Genomic DNA, 12331 nt, shown 5'->3' with positions numbered 1-12331 from the left:
AAGAGCGAGCCACGCTCCGGTCGGCCATCAACATGCCGAAATGACCAGGTCATTGCCGAAGTGAACGCTGTGGCGATGCGGGACCGTCGTGTGACTATCCGAGAAAGTGCGGAAGAGGTGGACATCAGCAATTTTTCTGCACATTCCATTATAACCGATGATTTGGCCATGGAGAGAGTTGTGGCGAAATTTGTGCCGAAGCTGCTCACGGTGGAGCAAAAGCAGCTTCGTGTTGAAGTCTCACAGGACATGCTAGATTCCACAAACAGTGACCCCGACTTCATCAACACCATAATCACTCGTTACGAGTCTTGGGTGTACGGGTACGACCCGGAAACCAAATCCCAGTCGTCACAGTGGAAGCATTCCATGTCACCAAGACCAAAGAAGGCCTGCCAAGTGCGCAGCAATGTCAAAGTGATGCTGACAGCTTTCTGTGACTCCCTCTGTGTGGCACACCACGAGTACGCACCCCGCAGGGTCAAACAATGACCAAAGAGTACTGCAGGGATGTCCCCCGTCGCCTACGTGGTGCTGTGCGGCACAAAAGGCCGGAGTTGAGATCAACAGGAAACTGGCGCATCCATCACGACAATGCTCCTGCATATTCCTCGCGCTTGATTCAGACTTTTTTGGCGAAAAACCGGACTCCTGTAGTTCAACATACTCCTTACTCTCCTAATATGACCCCCTGCGACTTCTGGCTGTTTCCCAAAATCAAGAGGACATTGAGAGGAGCGCGATTTCAGACAAGAGAGGACATTATGGCTGCAGTTCCCAGTCAAAAAAAACCATTGGAACCAATTGGACATTCCAGTTGGAACTAAATGGACATTCCCATTGCTTCCAATTGGACTTCCCAATTGGTTCCAGTTGTCTTTAGCCCCCGACCAATTGTATCCAACTGGACTAGCCAATTGGACCCATTAGGCCAGGCAGTTATTTGACCCAGAAAATATTCACAAACTATGTTACGTTCATTGAGAAAGGTAGCTAAATGTTTGAATAATATGCTCTAGGATCTTGGATGAATATTTCTACAACTTAACACATTGTAATGTGCAAAAGGAAAACTGATTTATGAGGACTGCGTGGAGGCACTCTGCCTAGTGCCAATCAACATTTTTCTACGGAATTGAAATTAACATGCTTTTATGGAAATCAAAGCCAACAGACACACATGCATCACACACAAGCAACACTGCACATTCAGGCACTAGTAGCATACATTAGCTCAATATGTACATCCAGAGAACACACTTCTGCTCCAACTTATATACCCAATTTATTAGGCTCTCATGCTGGGGCCGGTGGCACTTGCCCACTGAGCGCAGATATTTAATTTCAGCTCCAGTGGTGGTGTAGGTGATGAGTACAATTTATTAGGCTAAGCTGCTGATAGCTCTTATTGTAAGTACCATATTAGTTCTACCTTTTTCGACAAACATGCAAACATTCATTGGATAAATTGGGTGCAGTTCGGCGGACCAACTGGATGCAATGGGTACGACCAATTGGGCTCACCAATTAGAAACCCAAATGGTCCAATTGGATAGTCCATTTGGACCATCCAATTGGAACACCATTCCAATTGGAACCCATTGGAAATCCAATTGGTTCCAATGGTTTTTTTTTTGACTGGGTGAGCTAAACTCCATTCCGAAAGAGGCTTTTTCGGAATACTTCCAACAATGGCAGCACCGCTGGGAGAAGTATGTGGAGTCCCAAGGAGACTACTTTGAAGATGATTAGGTTTCCAACGCTCCAGTTAGGCCAGTTTTTTTCTTCGGCCAAAGGTCGGATACTTTTCTAACAGACCTCGTATATTAAGAAGCTTGTAGCCCACAGCAAGCAATATCCATATCAGTTTTTAGAATTTCGATAGCGCGGTTATCCTCGGTGCTGTGGCTCAACAAACTGACTACATATCGCGCCAAAATGCATTCGCTTTCGAGTAGCTTGCAGGCGAAGCAACCTCTCCAGTGCATGCAACTCGTCGAAATAGCCGAAATGTTAGACCACAGCGCCGAGGGTAACCATGTTCTTAAATTCTAAAAACTGATATGGTATTATTTACAATGGGCTACAGCCTCTCAATAGTTAAGGAGCCTAACAGTAATAGTTAAAAAGCTAACTTCAGTTTTAGTTACCAGCTGCCTGCTAGTTAGCACATCTTCGCTATATTACCGCTGATGTCGCTACGCCCGGAAAAGCGCTATTATAACTCAAAACGGGCTATTTTTAAAAACTGTAAAGTCAGGTGGAACACCCTGTATGTTGTCACAACAAATACAATTTCATAGTCAAGGCAGTCAAGGGTTAAACTGAATTCAAAGCGCAAATTTAGAGCACTTCGAGACCAACTTTTCCTTCTCTTTCCGGAGAACGGCTATTCCAACGGCAGATCGTGACCTGGGATCGCGTATTGTTTCAATGCCAGAGCAGTCGCAGAGCCATACGGCTCCGTGGAGCAGTCCGGATGTCTGCCGTTCCACAGCGGACGGTGCTCGCGCGAAAGCGCAAGGAACGCCGAGTACTTGTCGCTGTTATGGCGCGAGTGCCCCCAGCTTGCTCCGGCTGGAGGACGTGTTCCAAACGCAGGTCTGGGGCAGTTGCTCTCTTCGGAGTTCAGGGGCTCAGTCGCGGAGCGGGTGAACCGCTCCGGATCTGTGATTGGAATTCACCGTTGGGTACAATGCTCGCTCGGAATAAATCAACTTTTAGAATTTTCTATTGCACTGGTGGTGCGCTAGTTTTTAGATGCGAACTATAGCCAGTGCGAGTAGGGGACAATAATTGCATTATGTGTTGGCAATACGGTAACAAAAGAGGCTTGTGATGCCTTTACATCGAGTTTTGTGTCATTCCTTTATGGTATTGCTTGCGGAATTCTAATATCTGACTGCACACAACCAGACGTCCATTCGGGTCATCAAGCACGTGCTTAGAGGTACGTTTCGGAGAAAGGTGCCCTGACAGCCGCGCTAGCCGTGCTATGTGCGAGAGCGGCCACACCTGAGCGCCGCCGCTAGGGCAGCACGTGTTTAGAGGGCTATCCACTATCCTCTCCGCCGATTCTGCGTGCTTTCCTATGGAGCAGCGGCACATGCACAGAACATCTGCGCCCTCAGTCAGCGTTCAAACACCCCAAACTTCATATATGCCTGTTTATTTTATTTAGCGCCTATTTCTAAGCAGGTAGAAGCTTTCATACTGCTTGCTGTCCAATTACTTCGATTTCCGACCCGAGAAACGCGTTGTATGCTCGAGCAGACACGCGGCGCTGCGCCGCGGAGCGAGCACCGAAGGCGCATATATATACCCAGACATCCTGAGTAAGACCTCAGGATGTCCGCGTCAGGATGTTCAGACGTCCTCAGGTAGTTTCTAACTGGTCCTCAAGCAGTCCAACGGGGATCCATTTGTTCATCCATTGCGCATACTCAGGATGTCTTGAGGATCATGCTTGACGTTTTCAGGACTACTTCAGGGTGTGTATCAAGACTATTTTTTTCATGGAGTCCGGTGTTCAGAATTAATGCATGCGAAGGTAACCAGAATAAGCAAAAAGAAAGGTTTACCAAGGGCCACAGGGATCTCTGTGGAGTTTCATTCTGCTGCCTGAGCGGAAAAATGAGTGTCCCAAATATCTAAACAGTCCAACTCCATATCAGAAGCAGATAAGATGAAAAAGCAAAAATATCGATATCTCCTCAAACAGAAAGTATACAGGAGGCGCTGCCTCAAAGCATACAATTTTCGGGGTCAGAACGGTTTCAATCGCTATTGTGCACATATATAGCGTAAAAAATTCAGGGGGCACTTTGACAGTCTAAAGTGCGTAGAGGCGAAAGCGTTTTCCGCACCACTTTCAGTGCTTCTGTGGCGCTGGTGGCGTCACATGTAATTGAGTACTAATTACTAAGTGATGACAAATCACTAATTAATGGTTAATTACTGATTAATGCCTGAATATTAATGAACTGCTAATTAAGCTCAAGCTTAAGCTTCGCCTTTAGGAGTGGAACGCGACAGCGTGTTGTAGCGCTGCCAGGGAGTCCACGGAACGCCACCACCCGTTCGGCGCGATGCCTTGCCGTTTCAACGCAACGGTTTTTGAGGAAAGGAAATGGCGCAGTAAATCTCTGTCATCTCGGTGGACACCTGAACCGCACCATAGAGGAACGGAGGAAGTGGGAGTGAAAGAAGAAGAAGATGGCCCGTAATGAAGAAAATGAAAATTGTATTTGAGGAAAGAAAATTACGCAGTAACTGTCTCACATATCTCAGTGGACACCCGTCAAAATTCAGGGGGGGGGGGGGGGGGGGGGGTGCACTTTTCTGACCTAAAGTGTGGTCACTGATGTGTGGTTAAGATGTTAAGCTTCGCCTCTAAGAGTGGAACGCGAGAGCGTCTTGCAACGCTACCAGGGAGTCCATAGAACGCCATCGCCCATTCGGTTCTACGCCTCGCTCGTCGGTAAATTGGCCCCGTTTGAAATTGGCGCACTGTGACGTCACGACCGTTACGACCAACTGAAAAGCGTGACATTCTCTGTCGACAACTGCTGCTTACAACGATGAGACATTAAAGGCTTTCGCCTTAATAAACCTGTACTTTTTAATTAACGATAGCCGAGTACAAGAAAGAAAACTGGCTTGATCCCAGGTCCGTTCCACAATATTATCCTGCGATAGGACGATTGTAGGACGTTTGAGGAATTTTCATTTTCGAGCCGTCCAGCAAAGTACAAACTGAGGACATCCTCATGAGGACAAAATTTAGCCATCGACGCACTCAAAAGGTATTCGGAATGTCCTGCTCGGGATGAGGATGTTCTGATCATTTGAGGACATCCGCAGCACGTCTGGTGTTGTCTGGGTATGTATTGATTTGCTGCCTCGTGTCGCTAATTGGAGAATCGTTTCATGACATCATGCCTCCGAAAGCAATCCCTGACCGAGTGGCTCAGTTCAGCGTACTAGTGTACAACGATGTGCAACAACGTCTCATGCATTGGGCTGCGACTGCGACTGCGGAGACTTGCTTTCGTCCGGTCTTGAATATTTTGTGCATTTGGCTACTGCAAAAAATACATAAATATGTCTTAATATGGGGCAAGAAGATCGTTGTACCTGGCTGCAATAGCGGCTGCACGATCTGCAAGGAGCCGGTATCCAGCGCAGCTGCCAGAGACGGAACTCGTCTCGAAGCGTGGCGAAAGCTTATTCTCCGTACCGACCCTGTTCTCATGAGAATACGGTTGCGAATGTCATTGGGGCAGTAGTTACGTTACCGAAGCAGTTTTTCGAGAGCATGCAGCAATGCCTGACGCGTGCAATCCACCGTGGTGTAACCTCATCTCGATTAAATGTATCGCATCGCATTCCATGCATGCGCTGTGCAGAAAGTGGATCTAGCAGCGCATCTTCTAAACTGCTACGTTTCAATGAGGATGCCACAATTCAGCAAACAAAAATATCTGTCAGCAGCAAGTCGGGCAATTTGAGAGAGTTAGCGAAGCTGGCAGCTGAGGCGCCAGATGTGAAAGACAATCTGTTCAAAACAGCGCACCTTCGAATGAGAGCTGTTCTCCCGCGGTTTCTACGAGGCTTCAGATTTCCAGCTGCACGCGGTAATGCGAAACCGAACAGATGCGCAGCCGCCTGATACGACTTAAGCTTGCCACAGCTTGTCACTATCGCGCTATGAGCCGCGATGAATTCATAACACAACGCAAAAACTCGTCAGGCTCGCAGCGCGAGAGCCTGCCAGTTAATAGAGGCTGCGACGTTGCTAGAGTGATAATTAACACAACTAAAGCAAAAGGTACAAACTTCCAGGCACCATCTTCCACGCTAAAAATAAACAAATTCAACATGACCACTTGGGGTAAGCAAAATTGAAGTCTTCTGTGCAATAAAATGTCTGGATGTTATTTTCTCTGAGAAATTAAACTGAGATGCGCAGACTGTAACAAAATCAACATAGGCTGAATCTACCAACCAAAATTAAACTTCTAATATGCAATGCCTTCCTACTTCCATCTCACATTGTTTTATTATATTTGAGGTACTGCAACCAAACAAAACATCGAAGAAATAGTCCTCGCGCTAGAGCGGGCAATAAAGTGCCATATGGTACTCGCGGAGAGATAATTGAAAATTGAAAACTGGTTTTGAGGAAAGGAAATGATGCACTAGCTACGTATCTCAATGGACACCCGAACTGCGCCGTAAGGGAGAGAGAGAGAAAGAGAGAAAACTTAATTGTCGGAAAAGAAGGGTTCCTGGACACTTAGCAGAAGGGCCAGGTGGCCGTTAGCTGATAGCTGGCGGCGACCTCTTCGGCGCGCTCGATGGCTCCTGCCTGGACGGCGGGGTCGAAGAATCTATCCTCCCCCGCGCCGTAAGGGAAGGGATAAAGGAGGGAGTGAAAGAAGAAAGGAAGAAAGAGGTGCCGTAGTGGAAGGCTCCGGTATAATTTCGACCATCTGGGGGTCTTTAACGTGAACTCTTTTTGTAAATTTTCGTGTTATGACGCCTACGCTGCTGTACGCCTTTAGGATATTACCCATGTACAAAAAAGCTGCATTATGTAATAACACTGTTCTCCAAATGCTTCACGTGATCCGCTAATTCCTTCTTTCAACATACGACAGCATAATTCTTGGTCATTACTATTTTTTCGCTCTAAAAAGTATGCTCAGTCAGTATCCTACGAATTGAAAGTACTCCTTAATGCCCTAGAAGACAAAAAAGTTATATTCGAGAACACCTCCAGAAAATCCCTAATTTCAGTCCTATATTTTCTCCAACAGTCTTAACTGTGATTTCATGACATGTATGTAATCGTCATCATCAGCCGTACTACGCTCACTGCAGGGCAAATGCCTCTCACATGTCTTTCCAATTAACCCTGTCCTTTGCCAGCTGCAGCCACTGTATCCCCGCGAACTTCTTAATCTCATCCGCCCACCTAACTATGTACGCATTGCTTGTTGAATTTGCGCCCCCTACTGAATATTGTGTGTGTGCCTTTGTTGTTGTGTTATCGTGCCGTGCTCGCAGCAGGAACCCATGTAAACCATAAAACGTTACACGGACGTTAGCGAGATATTTACGCCGCTGTACCTTAGACACCTCCACCAGACATCCATTTTAGTACCGTTTTCCAAAAATCTACGTACTTACAACACCAAAATTAGTGTCCGGTCCGACATTTGCCAGATGTTCGTGCATAATGTGTGTACGCCCAGTCTACGCTGCAGTGTGGACGTCTATATAAAGAGAATATGACTATATGTAGACCAATAATGTAGACCAAGACTTAAATGCCGCGTTTGCCGCCAAGGTGGCTCAGTGGTTATGGCGCGTGGCTGCTGACCCGAAAGACGCGGGTTCGATCCCGGCCGCGGCGGTTGAATTTCTTTAGAGGAGAAATTCTAGAGGCCCGTGTACTGTGCGATGTCAGTGCACGTTAAAGAACCCCAGGTGGTCGAAATTTCCGGAGCCCTCCACTACGGCGTCTCTCATAGCCTTAGTCGCTTTGGGACGTTAAACCCCATAAACCATAAGCGCGGTCAGCGTGCACGTTTTGCTCGATCAAGACACTGTTGGGAGCGCTGGAATATGGCAGTGCATGAGAGCAGGAACTTTTTTTTTTATCTGACGCGCTTTCTAGTCTCTTTTAATAGCGGCGTTGGCCGCTCACTATAACACATTGCGCAATCACGCGGTTTTATTCTTATTTCGAGGAAAGATATGCCGAGTTCATCTGGAGACGATGTTTGGTGTAACCTCGAAACTAAGCGGGTTTTCGTTTCGCTCCGCGTTCGGCTGAATTTTTTCGTGGCCGACGCCCACGAGCACGCCGAATCTCGGCTCCTTACTGCTGCTGAGAGCGTCTGCCATGGCAGAGGAGCTTCACGCCACCTTCCGCGCAACCTCTGCTCTGAGCCGCAAAGACGAAGCGGCCACGTATTCGCGAGGAGTGTATCGTCCTTGAGTGGGACGACGAGAATGAACAGCCAGGTTGCCAAGAAACAACGAACCCCCTTATTTATTGTTCGGTGTTATTCATACCCGAAGGTGCAAAAGGGGTTGGTGCACGCAGAGGGCAAGGGAAAAAGCACGTGGCACTGCACAGTACCCAGATAACCTGTGCGCCATGATCTGATATGATACATCCTCCGACACAAGAATTGTTCAGCGCCAGACTCGACATCGTTCGCTTGTCTGCTGGAATCGCTGGTCGTAACCCAGACGCTCCGGTGGCCTCATTTGTCGTGTCGTCCTTCGCGCTGGTTGGACCGATGGCCGCCGAGGTAAGCCGGATTGCCAATGCCTCTTTATGCTGCAACGAGAGCGTCGGATATGACTGGCGAACTATATTATGGAACTATATTATGGGTGGATATGAATGACGAACTGATATTACACCGTTCCCTCGTTGCGAAAAGGTGCCGCCGGTTGCGCCAAAGAACAGCGCCGTTTTCTGTGGGCACATAAAAGGCTCGTGGCCGGTCCAACCACGGTTGCTTTCCGTGCCCAGGACTTCTCATTCAAACGCACCAAGTCGCCGCTGCTGAGGCGAGGTGCAGCGCACTCGTTGCGTCTTATCTGGCTGTGTTTCTGCACCCGTATCACGGCATGGGATTGAAGTCCGGCACTGGTGTGCGCAGCCGCATCCCTTGCATCAGCTCGCCTGGAGACCAGCCATCTTCGGTGGGTCTGACCCTGTAATACAACATGCCCATCCAGAAACACTCATTCGCCGTTTTCGATTTCATTAGAATCTGCTTCACGATTTTCACACCCTTTTCTTCAAGCCCGTTAGATTGGGGATATTTTGGGCTGGATGTAACATGCTTGAGATCATAAAGCTGCGCAAAAAGAATAAACTCGTGGCTGCTGAACTGTGGGCAGTTTCTCTGCAAACTTAGACTAGAATGCCAAATCTTGAAAATATCGCACCCAATATATCGATCAACGAACTGGCTGTCACGTCGGGCAGCAACGTCACACTTCAAACTTTGAAATCACGGTCTTCCTTGCTTTCTTCTCCTGTGAACACAAAAGTGTTGAAAACGTCCAGGGCTTCCTCACCTTCAACGCTGAGCAGCAGGGCCGTCTTTGACGCCTCCGATCTCGGTTTGCCATCGCATGCCGTGGCTTGAAGAAAAAATTCGAACTTCCGACGAAATAGCTTCCAATTCCGCCCTCCATCCGTTGTCAAACGCAGGGGTTCCGACGGCCTTACTTGTTCCATGGTATCCCACTTCTGGCGCCATGTATCGTCCTTCAGTGGGACGTAGAAAGAGAAGTTTATTTTTTTCTAATGTCATCAAAAAATACAAAAAACTGCTGAACTCAATGCTCTGATTAGTCAAGCACATGCGCAGTGACGCAGCACTGGGCACGTCAGTAAGGCAGTAAGAAAGCCGACACTCGACCGCCGCGCAGGACGATGAAATATGTCGACCATTTGCGCAAGAACTCAGCCTCACTCATTGACAGTGCGTCCACGCATGCTTGCTCAAAGAGGCGCGTGCGGAGGCGCTGCAACATTGGAAACATTGCTCTTTGCGGACGCCCAGCTAGCGGATGAACAGCTAGGTTGTCATGAAACAGTGAACCCCCTCCTCTATTGATCGGTGTTATTTATAGCCGAAGGTGGAAAGGGGTGAGTGCACGCAGAGGGCATGGGAAAAGCACGTGGCTCTGCACAGTACCCAGATAATTTGCAGGCCACGATTCACGATCTGATATGATACAAGGAGTGCTCCAGCTGGTGCTGTGACGCTGAGCTAAATTAAGTCCATCGCGGGTAATCTCAGTGTAACGGCTTTTCATGTAATATGATCTTTCTGACGGCGTCAGTCCGACTATATCAAGTCGCCGAGTGCTGCGTCACCGCCGAATGCGGTCTTTCTGGAGCCAGGGTGAAAAAAAAAATGCCTGTGGACCTATTTACCTATCACATTTACCTATCATTATTAACCTATTAAGCCACTCAGGACAAGAACTGCAAAGCATGATCAATCAGCTAGAAAGGCAGAGTAGAACGGTGGGTCTAAGAATTAACATGCAGAAAACCAAAATAATGTTCAATAGCCTTGCAAGGGAACAGCAGTTCGCAATTGGTAGCGAGGTGCTAGAAGTAGTAAGAGAATATGTCTACTTAGGGCAGGTAGTGACCGCAGATCCGGATCATGAGAGGGAAATAACTAGAAGAATAAGAATGGGGTGGAGCGCGTATGGCAGGTTCTCTCAGGTCATGAATGGTAGCTTACCAATATCCACGAAGAGAAAAGTATATAACAGCTGTATCCTACCGGTACTCACCTATGGGGCAGAAACGTGGAGGCTAACAAAGAGGGTTCAGCTTAAGTTAAGAACAACGCAGCGAGCTATGGAAAGGAAAATGATAGGTGTAACGTTAAGAGATCGGAAGAGGGCGGAGTGGGTGAGGGAACAAACGCGGGTTAATGACATCCTAGTTGAAATCAAGAGGAAGAAGTGGGCTTGGGCAGGGCATGTAATGCGAAGGCAAGATAACCGCTGGTCCTTAAGGGTAACGGATTCCAAGAGAAAGCAAACGTAGCAGGGGACGGCAGAAAGTTAGGTGGGCGGATGAGATTAAGAAGTTTGCGGGGATACAGTGGCGGCAACTAGCAAAGGACAGGGTTAATTGGAGAGACCTGGGAGAGGCCTTTGCCCTGCAGTGGGTGTAGTCAGGCTGATGATGATTAACCTATTTACATTGTTAGCAATGCGATAGCATTAAAAGCTGTTGACGTGTTTACTGGAAGAGACGTAAGTTCTGGTTGGGGACGTCGCTTGTGTCGACTGGAAATATTCCCGTCTGGTAAAGTCAGTTTCCTCCAGCCATTAGGAATGCTTGGGCGCCCTCCTCGCGCTGGAGCCTCCCGCGAGTATGTTCCTGCTGGCTCAAGGCAGCGCATCGAACCCTGACACTACTGCCACTAAATCAGTCCATGTTTCCCTCATCCCGGCCTCATACTTGTTGACGCGACACTCCCGTCTGATGACGTCAGTTCCCTCCAGCCAATGGGAATGCTCCCGTCTGGTGACCTCAGTTTCTTCCAGCCAATTAGAATGGTCCAGTCTGGTGACGTCAGTTCCCTCCAGCCAATGGAAACGCTCTGGTCTTGTGAAGTCACTTCTCTGTAGCCAGTGAGAATCATCATCATCATCAGCCTGACTACGCCTACTGCAGGGCAAAGGCCTCTCCAGTGTCAGCGGGAATGCTCGCGTCTTGTCACGTCAGTTCCCTCTAGCCAATGGAAATGCTCCCTTCTGACAACTTCACTTACCTCCAGCCAATGAGAATGATCCTGTCTTGTGACGTCACCTCCTTCCAGCCAATGGCAATGTTCCGGTCAGGTGATTTCACTTCTATCCCAAAATAGGCGAATTTTTTTACCAGCGAAGCATTTTAAAACTCATCGTGGGAGGGAACAGCGCGAAACAACGACGGACAAAGGAAGAGGACACAAAGACGAGCGCTGTCCTCTTCCTTTGTCCGTCGTTTTGTTTCGCGCTGTTCCCTCCCACGATGTATCAGTACAAACTCGCCCATGAATGAATGAATGAATGAATGAACTTTATTTCCGTCATCATGGGGCCTCACGGTCGGGGCGCAGCAATTAGGAGGGGGCGCCTCCCAGCCGGCTCTCAGCACCGGAGACCGCGGAGAGAGTCTTGTGGTAAGCTGTCTCCGCCTGACGGATGACAAACTCGCCCAGTTATCCATCCTTCTTCAATTTTAAAACTCGCGGGCGATCTTAGATGTGACGCTGAAGATGGGCGTTCGCTGTATTGGTTGCACATTTCGCTTCTGCATTACCACCTTCTCATTGCGTATTTGAACTTGATTTCGCCTCCGTTTTCGTTCCGCCTCTGCGTGAGCTTCTGGTGGGTGAGGGTTTTTCTGACCACTCACCCACCGGCGGATGTTGGTGAGCTCCATTTACTTCCACGCGATAGCGCTAAGGCTCCCGTTTTGCAGCAAATCCGGCATCGTCGTCGTTTTTCGCTCAGGCCTCGGCTGCACACGGTCCACGCGGTGGGGTGGGTGGGTGGCGCTTCTGGAAGGCGATGATTTCTCACCCCGAGGCTTCAGCCCACCACCTTTTCTCAGGGAATGTCGGAAGCAGTGGCGTCCCTTCCTGTCATTATTCATAAACGTTTTCATGGACAACATACGTACAGTATTTGTCAAAAATATGCAGCCCACCGCCGCGGAGCGGCTGCGGGGCCGATGGTGGCGCCCGTCTCCCATGCGCACTTGGCGCGAGGGTGTGGG

The 12331-nt window shown here is 48.6% G+C and overlaps 1 long non-coding RNA gene across 1 annotated transcript; it reads right to left on the bottom strand.

Annotated features, from left to right (window-relative positions):
* Positions 1 to 8082: 8082 nt before the first annotated feature.
* Positions 8083 to 10035, bottom strand: LOC149365321 (uncharacterized). Its single transcript, XR_016290578.1, has 3 exons — positions 9109 to 10035; positions 8443 to 8739; positions 8083 to 8356 (listed from the first exon to the last, which is right to left on the bottom strand). It is a non-coding gene; the product is annotated as an uncharacterized LOC149365321 (long non-coding RNA).
* Positions 10036 to 12331: the final 2296 nt, after the last annotated feature.

Source organism: Amblyomma mixtum, chromosome 1 (genome assembly GCF_055824585.1).
Source record: "Amblyomma mixtum isolate Tamu chromosome 1, ASM5582458v1, whole genome shotgun sequence".
In the NCBI taxonomy this organism is placed as follows: Eukaryota; Metazoa; Arthropoda; class Arachnida; order Ixodida; family Ixodidae; genus Amblyomma; species Amblyomma mixtum.
The sequence above is the reverse complement of the archived record's forward strand: the minus strand, read 5'-3'. Positions and strand labels throughout refer to the sequence as shown.